The 9,572-nt window shown below is 37.9% G+C and overlaps 1 pseudogene; it reads left to right on the forward strand.

Annotated features, from left to right (window-relative positions):
• The first annotated feature begins 8,465 nt into the window (after positions 1 to 8,465).
• Positions 8,466 to 8,917, forward strand: LOC101408724 (small ribosomal subunit protein uS12 pseudogene; annotated as a pseudogene).
• The last annotated feature ends 655 nt before the right edge of the window (positions 8,918 to 9,572 follow it).

Raw genomic sequence — 9,572 nt, forward strand, 5'->3', positions numbered from 1 at the left:
TGTCCAAAGTCTGGAAACTCAATATTTGATGATACTCCTCGAGCCTCCACAGAATTAAATTTATAGACCTCATGACCTAGAGTCAATTAAGACTTGGTTCTAGTGTGTTTCAGGTACATTTTACATTAAACAGGTTTTTATGTGTCAGTCTGGGAACTTAATTATCATTTGTAAATTTGTCTCTTTGCTAAAAATGTATTCTGAGTCCAAAACAAATAAATTAAAATTTTTAAGGAAATGACCCTTTTCAGGTAGGAAATTGTTTCAATTTGTTCTTGTAATTCTATATCAGCATTTAATAAAATATTTTAATTTGGTTTTGGAACAAAAGCTATAGTTTAATTTTAATAATGGAGGAGAACAGTAGGGTAGCTAAAAAATGAACACTATTGCATATATTAAGTTGTGATACATGTTGGTCAAATTAATTACATACAAAGTCATTTATATTTAATTATTTGACTTTGAAATATAAGGAAAGAGTTTTTAAACCTCAATTGAATTTTATAATGATGCTTTTCTTATTTTGCTATTAACATGAATTTTCATGTCTCTGGACTCACATATTTTGCCTACTCTGGGCTTATTCTGAGTGATAGGGAGAGTTAACCTAAAATTAAAAATATGTTTCAAGCAATCTATAAATTAATTGATCCAAGCATAGATAATCAAGTACAGATGGTGTTAATACTACTTAGGTAGTGATGGGCTACAGGAAAATGGGATGGAGAGGAATAAGCAGTTTTAGTGAACTATTTAAGTAAACCTGGGTTGCCAACGTGCTCCTGAAAGTTTTTTTCAAGGTCATTCCTATGGTGAAGTCTATAGAGATAATCCCAGTATTAATTATAACATGTCATCATATGAAGGAAAACCATGCATTATGCCTCTTGCTTCATTCATTGCTTGAATTGATCAGCTGATTTGGCCTCTAGGCCTGGGCTCTTTTCCTTTCTCAAAGCTCCATCTGATTCTCTCTTGGTTGATGGGGACTGCCTTCCTGGTTGGAGTAAGACTGTTTTTAAGAAAAGGGAACATGAGTGGCTGCACTCCTCTTCTAGGACTTACACCAGAGTTAATACGGTGAGCACACTCTGACCAGAACCGTTATCTACAACTTGGGGACATTAAACAATGTGGAAAGGTTCCAGGGAACAGTAGAAATGGCACTAGATTAGAACCCTAGGGACTTTGTGGGTAGGTTTAAGGAAACTGTAATAATTTCAACAATATTTACCAATAATTGAATGTTTTCCATGTGCCAAGTGCTGTATGTATCATCTTGTTTAATCTTCACAAAACATTATAAGGTAAACTTTCTGAGTAATCCCATTTTGACATTAAAAACACAGAGATTTAGAGAAGTTGAGTCACGTTCCTCAAGCTTATGCAGACGGTAAAATAGACCTGGAATTCACCCAAGATTGTCAGACCCCCAACGCAAATATGTCAATTATTCTACTGGTGCTTGCTATGGTGGTGATAGGGATTTGAGGTGTGGTTGCTGTTCTTTGGGTGACCATTTTGCCCAGTTATTGCCAGTTAGATAAATTTGAAGTTCTTTATGGTTCTCTCTTGTTCTGCTGTCTTCCTCTTTTTCACCTCTGGTTATTTTCCTCCCACTTCTCATATCACCCTCAGATCAGAAGTAAAGGCCATGATTCTTGCCCATTCCTTCCCCTCATCACAAAACCTGGATTAGTTAGGACAGAATGGCCAGAGATATGGTGACTAGTCAGTTTCTCTTTGTATGAGCTTTAGCTCAGCTATCAGGATGAATTTAGATTAGGCATACTGAAGGATATCCATGAGTAATAACTATAAGGTTTGTCATAGATAACTGTATTGGGTGTGTTTAAATGTACAACTCTGTTTTTCTATTATTATGTGATATTTCATGTTGACTTGTCAAACTGAAAAATACCCATATTGATTTTGCAGAAAGCTTCACATGTGAGATAAATGCACTCAAAGACTCCTCACAAGTAGCTCTTTGGAGCTTTAGATGTGAAATGGATCGTTCCTCAATCTGTAATAGACCCTTCTGTGAAGCTCTTCAATCAAACCTGAGAATTTAAGGTGAAATTGAGGGGAGGATGGGAAACCCCTACAGGGGGATTTGAGTGAACTAGCTGAGAAAGGAACTTGGGGTATTTGCTGCCTCTTTTTTCAGTTCTGTTCTTGAGCATAGGAAGCCTGTCAATCAATGTGTGACTTTACATGCTGTGTGTGTGATACCTGGGTACTGCAGACAAGCTGTAGAGGGAGTGTCCCATGCACCTTTGATTTCTTTCCATTTGTCAGTTTTTCTGACAACTTTCAGGTTATTTTTAAAATGGCTATTTTATACAGATTTATTATTAGAGTTTCTCTTTCCACCAAATTATTTATATTGTTATATTTGATAGGATGAATTTTTTATCTTTTGAGAAAAGCATAAATAATCTCTTAAAAAAGTTAGTGATGTATGATAACTACCTTAGTTAGAAAGAATTGTCAGGGCTGGCCCCCTGGCTTAGTGGTTAAGTGCGCACGCTCCGCTGCTGGCAGCCCGGGTTCGTGTCCCGGGTGTGCACCGACGCACCGCTTCTCCGGCCATGCTGGGGCCCTGTCCCACATACAGCAACTAGAAGGATGTGCAACTATGACATACAACTATCTACTGGGGCTTTGGGGGAAAAATAAATAAATAAAATTACAAAAAAAAAAAAAAGAAAGAATTGTCATATTTTGTTAAGTAATGATCCTGGTAAGTACATCTTATTTGAGAATCACGTTTATAGATCATGTAATGACTTTTAATTAGTTTGTTCCCAGTAAAGCAATAAGACAGAGTTACCCCTAGTAAGGAAAACAGCATTCTTCTGCAATTAGTTTTTATGTCACATTTTTTATTTATTTGGGGGCACATTTTCAGTTGGACATTTCCAGATTAATTAAAAAAAACTCTAGAATCTTCAATGGGCTGTTTAGTTTGGAGAAGCAGTGAATCTTGACACCAAACTAAGTAATAAAAACTATGCTTTGGAATTTATGCTCAAATATAGAAGATGTTTGATAATAGGGTTTGATACTCAAGCTGCTCTGACATGATTGCTATCCCATAACTGTGCCATAGTTTTCCTAAGCCATAGAGACGGTGTTGTTTGTAAAGCTCGCATATTAGTGTAATCTTAGGAGCATATTAATTGCCGGGAGGTTTATATATTTGTTCTGCGCATATGATTAAAGACCACGGCAGCTTATACAGCATAATTTTAGAGATGGAGAAAATGACTATTGTAATCCTTGCTACTCTCCGTTTCCTCTACAGCAATGCCCTTACACCTTTCTTTCTCAGCGTTTTGTAGCATCCTAAACAGAAGGATATTGAAGGGAGCTGATGCTGCTTTGATCCTGGTGCTTGTTGTCAAAGCGCTTGGGATTGAAGAGACTGTTGGCTACAATTGACTGTGACAATTAGGAGATGATCAGAGCCCTAGAGTGGAGCACTTAAAGGGTAATTTACATGTCAGTTTGTCGAATAAAAAAAAAAGATATTCAGCTAAGATTTTGTTCCCTCAGAGCCTTGTAAACTGCAATTTGTGCTCTGGTAAGAAAAACCTGGCAGAGGAGTTAGGATAGCCATTACCATTTGAAAAGAAGCAATCATAAGGCCGCTGCTGAGCCCTTTGTCCACTAAAAATGCTGATTTGCAGGCAGTGAGTGAAAAAGTGGAACCAACACTAAATAAAACCTTGAGCTAGGTAACTACCTACCCCCTCGTTGGTGGCTTTTTAATATTGGTTAAATGTATTTTTTCAAAAAAGTATCTTAAATCCTACGCTTACTGTCATTATAACATTGTCATTGGTCATGACTGTCCTTTCCTAAAAAAATAATAAAAGGAGGCATTGAGGAAGTGGTAGGTGGAACGCACGCCAACAGTCAATTGAAAGGCTAAAGCTGGCTGTCAGTTGTATCTTATTCTTTTCCCTTTTGTACATCATCACAATTTTCCTCTAGTCATCCTTTGCACTATGCTATTTTCTCCCTACTGTCTCCGTGTGCTCCCAGGTTTTCCCATTTTTATTTATATTCCAATTTTAAAGTGGGAACTGTTTCTAACCTTCACATATTTAACCTATTTGGGTGCACTTGGCCAAAAAGATAATGTAGTTTCAATCCATGATTTGCTATTCATGTGTGGTCATCTCTATACTTTTCTGTTAGGTAATCCATGTATATATGTTAAAAAAAAAAGCTGGAAAGCTAAAAGAGGATAATTGCCAGTAAATATACGGTGATAGCAGTTATATGTCATCCATTTAATTGTCAAATAGAATAAGAAAAATTAGTTTTTTCAAAATTTTTGAGGCTTTTTCATTCCCTGGAAATCAGTGATAATAAGATATAGTCACAAGATTTTCATTTGCATAATTGTTTGAAAAAAGGTTAATGTATCAACACAACCATCCTATCCAGACATATTTAAATTTGATGTATGTATTTAATTCTAGATACATATTAACTTTCAATGGCAGATACATTTTACATTCCCATATTTTGGATACTTGGCTATGGTGAATTTGCAGAGAGGCGGCTGAGGATTAGAAATAAGTTTGTCTTTATCCTAAAACATCAGTCTTTACTGATGAGAGCTAAGAGCACGCATGGCCTTCAAAAGCCGGAGTCTCCAACAGCCCATTGCTGTTCCTGCACATCCTTTACCTGGACATTGTGTGTTAGGTTTTAAGGCCGCCATTCCATTAAAGACATTCACTACCTCCAAATAAGAGGGCTTTATTTCTCTTCATCTGCATCTAATATCTTAACAACAACAATTTTTTTTTTTTTTTCCAAAGGATGCCTTGTGAAAGGAGTTGCATTCTACTTTTGGGGATTTCTGAAAATCACCGTAGTCAATACGGAGACTAGTTGAGAGAAGTCAGTAATTCATAGACAGAGATCGGTGCCTCCTCTGACTGCTTTGCAGAAAGGCCCTCAGCTTTTTAATAAAGTTTTCTAACTCTAGTTTTCCTTTTGTGCATGCCCTCTTGCAAAGAAGAACACACAAGGAAGAAAAAAATAAGAATGAATAAGTGAATATGTTAGTAGGTGCAAAGAAGATAATGAGAGAGGGAGTCAGAGAAGTTCTGGGCTTCCTTACCGTGTGTCTACAGAATGCAGGCGATGGTAAATCTGTATCAGAAATCAGGCACAGCAGGAGGTGTTCGTCTCCCAGGTAATGGGTAAATGATGAGCGGATGAGCCATCCTCATATTGATTTAAGCATTTTGTTCCAGCCAGTCACAATTAACTTTGATTTGTTTTTACTTTCCTCTTATAGGTTTGCATTTAAAACACTCTTGGAGCACTAATTGTATAAAATTCTAGTAACTGCACAATCTCTTTTTAGAGAGGTAAGGAGTGAAAGAATGAAAAGGCAGGGATTATTTGCCATTCTAAGCAGGGATTGTCAGAAGATTTCTACTTGACTGAAATTGTTTTGGAAGGTGAGCTGGAACAAGAATCTTGCAACTGAAATGAAGTGACTCCGCATGTCGTTTTTGGATGTTTCTCTTCATCAAAGAATTCTGCAGAACTGTTCTGGGACTTACAAGTTGATTTAAATTTTATTTGTAAGAGAATATTTAGGTGAATCATATGAAAACACTTTAAAGTATGCGGATTTGACTCTTAACAAGTATATGGGAGTCTTTTGAAAGCTCATTTGGAGTTATTTGAAATGAGTTTTCCTATTACCATCACAGTGTTTTTTCAATATATAAGTTGCCATGTTGTGAGAAAATAAATAATTGAAATGCTTTGAAAAGTTTTTAGAAATATGTCCAAGGAAACAATATGTAAATTGTTAGAATTAATTCACACGTCAATTTACTGAAATGTTGCTGCTACTGAAAAGTCCTAGAACATTTAGCACAACATTCCAGAACATATACTCTCTTGGTTTTTTAAAATTTTTTCCTCCCCAAAGCCCCAGTACATAGTTGTATGTTCTAGTTGTAGGTCCTTCTAGTTCTTTTATGTGAGCCGCCACCAAAACATGGCTACTGACAGACAAGTGGTGTGATTCTGTGCCTGGGAACCAAACCTGGGCTGCTGAAATGGAGTGCGCTGAACTCTAACCACTGGGCCATCAGGGCTGGCTCTACTGTCTTGTTTTAATGAGCAGCTCTTTCTTTGTGCTTGCTTGGAGGTGGCACTAGAGTTGCCAGATTTAGCCAATAAAAATAAAGAATTCCTAGTTAAATTTGAATTTCTGATAAATAATGAATAATTTTTTAGTATAAGTATATCCTATGCAATGTTTGCATTTTATCTGGCCACCATAGGCGGCACTCTGATTGGATAGACATTGCAACTGTGCATTGAATGACAATTTAATTATTTATAAATTATAATTTGTCATTTATAAATCATTTTACTTTTCACTGTCAAATTTAGACAGGCCAATGAGCTTGCTCCCTTCAAATAGAAACCGAAAGGTTTTTTAACTCATTAATGCTGGTCCATCATGTTCCCAGGGCAAGCTGTGACTTGTCGTTTCAAGTATATAGTAACTTCTGCCTGACTAATATAATGGAGACTTCAGAGAAGTTGGCCGAGGAGTCTGGCTTACCTACATGGATCAGGCTCTGACTGGAGTGTCTGGTGGTTACAGAGATAGAGAACTGAATGATGCTATGAGTATATATTATCTTTGTGAAGCCTTTCCTTTTGTGGCAGTATTGTGACTGCATAGGTAGCCAAGTTCAAAATCCTTGCAATTCCCATCCTGGTAGGATCTTCTGGGAAGGGAAAGATTTTATGTCCTGTATTTTTATTTTATTTCATTTAACTTTGTTCACCATTATCTAGTTGCCATGAAAGAAGCTAATCTAAAACTTACAGAAAACAGCTATCTGATTTATCTTTGGGGCCAGCATTCATTTTTGCCAGTACCATTTCTGTCACAGTCAGTTTGGGTTGCTATAACGAAGTACCATAGACTGTTTATAAACAACAGAAATTTATTTCTCACGGTTCTGGAGGCTGAAAGTCGGAGATCAGAGTGCTAGCATGGTCAGGTTCTGGTGAGAGCCCTCTTCCAGGTTTGCAGATGGCTGTCTTCTTCCCACGTCCTCACGTGGTGGAGAGAGGAGAACTTTGGTCTCTTCAGTCCCTCATAAGGGCACTAATCCCATTCATGAGCACTCCACCCTCGTGACCTATCACCTTCCAAAGGCCCCACCTCCTAATACCATCACACTGGGGTTAGGATTTCAACATATGTATTTTGGGGTGACACATTCAGTCCATAACAATTTCTTATTGTCTTGATGCTTTTCATGGTCTGCCAGAAGGACTCTTTGTGGCAGAAAAGTTTGGAGCCCTGTTTCCTGTCTCCTAAGCCCCCTTCTAATTTCAGCCATAGCTTCGGTGGACAGCTTCTCACAAACCCAGGCATCCAGAACATTTTTTGAGTCTTCCCAATTTATGCCTTGGAGCCTTCTCCAGAACCACAGAAGCCTGCTCAAGGCTTCCTCAAGCTTAGCATGGAAATATGGGGGGAGTTAACACCCTCAAGGGCAGCCCTCAGCTGATGGGAGATAGGAGCCTGTAGATAAATGTTCCAGCACCTATTTTTTAGACAGATGGTTCTGAGAGGCACTCAGCATGCTTCCCAGAGGTCCCATCTTCAACAGCAGGTACCATCTTCTGTGCCCTTATGTTATGTTATTTGGCTTTTCTCCCAACCTCACCTCATTCTCTCCATTTCCTCAGCTTATTTCTAGGGATAACCAAGATGCATCCAATTCCTTGTCTCAGGCCCTGCTTTCAGGGGAACCCCAGCTAAGACACTCCTGATGCTCCTTTCCTCCCAGCACCACAGCTCACTCCTTGCTCTAGGTCTAGATATTTTCCTTCCTGTGGTTCCATCAAAGTTTAATTTTCTTATTAGCAGAGGAAAGAGTTCTGCCACTGTATCTACTACTAAAACTGAGTCACGTTGGTTACTAAGCACATCATGCACATACATGTCACCTGAACTCTCCTTTACAACAAAAACCACTTTTATCGAACATCCACTATACGTGAGGGCATATGCTAAGGGACCTAGAAGTATTGTTTCGTTTAGTCCTCAGCATGTCACCAAGAATGAATCAGTATTTCTATTTTACAGATGAAGAAACTGAGGCTCAGAAAGATTAAGGGATTTCTTTCAAGACCACAAAGCTAGTAAGTGGTAGAATAAGCATTGAGTTCTGATCTAACTCCAAAGCCCATTCTTTTAACCATTACACTATAGAGCCTACCATATAGGCTCTTAGAAATTAAAATTTCTTATTAAATACTAGTATGAATGGCTGAAGAGATAACTGAGTAGGAAGTAGGGACAAGAAAGTTGGTTTATATCAAACAAGGCAAATATTTTTTTAAAAAGTGTTTGCTCTTTTGCAAAGACTTGTGGCACCAGCAAGATGGGCAAGTGTCACAGTCTTCATACTGCCAGGAAGCTCTGTAGCCACCAATGAGATCAGAAGTGCAGTGATAAACAGTACAAGAAAGCCCATTTGGCCACAGCCCTAAAGGCCAACCCTTTTGGAGGTGCTTCCCATGCAAACGGAATTGTACTGGAAAAAGTAGGGGTTGAAGCCAAACAGCCAAATTCTGTCATCAGAAAGTGTGTTAGGGTCCAGAGGCTCAAGAATGGCAAAACAAAACAAAAAAAATCACAGCCTTCGTACCCAATGATGGTTGCTTGAATTTTATGGAGAAAAATGAAGTTCCGGTTGCTAGATTTGGTTGCAAAGGTCATGCTATTGGTGACATTCCTGAAGTCTTCCTTTAGGTTGTCAAAGTAGCCAAAGTCTCTCTTTTGGCATTATATGAAGGCAAGAAGGAAAGACCAAGATCATATGTTTTATGGTGAAAACACAGTAGTAATACATTTTCATATGCCAAAAAAAAAAAAAAAAAAAAACCAAAAACCAAACAGCTTCCTATGTTAACTTATAATTGAACAAAAACTTTGAAGTATTGGTTCCATCGTGAGACTTGGAGCTCCACAAATCTATATCTTTTGGTTCACAGTGCGTTACACATGGCAGGACCTGATAAATATGCATTGAATGAATTAATTGGAGTATTGTAGAATATGGTTTGAATTGACTTCAATAAGCTCAAATTTTTAGTGATCTACTTTACTAAACAATTGACTTTAACATCTTTTAAGATGATTTGTTACTTGAAAAAAGTTAAAATTCTAATAGTGCCATATAACTTAAGACGAAGCGTTTAGAACAATGTAATAACACAGTTCTCAATGAAATGTGGTGACTTCAGTTAATTTAAGACTATTGGAGACAAAGCGGAGTGGAAAGATTCCCTCTGATGTTACAACAGGCACATAATTAGAGAGGTCTGGGAGTGCCAGAGTGCAAAGTCAAATGTAGTAAACAGGAACTTCTGTGGAGCCAGGGGGAGGCTAGCGAGAAAAGCCACAAGAAGATCTATTCTCCACTTGGAAAAGGCTGGAAAAGTTAGTAGCCCTTCTTTACAACTTAGCTTGGGGAAAATGGGGACCC

This window comes from Ceratotherium simum, chromosome 9 (genome assembly GCF_057802395.1).
Source record: "Ceratotherium simum simum isolate JZ-2026a chromosome 9, ASM5780239v1, whole genome shotgun sequence".
In the NCBI taxonomy this organism is placed as follows: domain Eukaryota; kingdom Metazoa; phylum Chordata; class Mammalia; order Perissodactyla; family Rhinocerotidae; genus Ceratotherium; species Ceratotherium simum.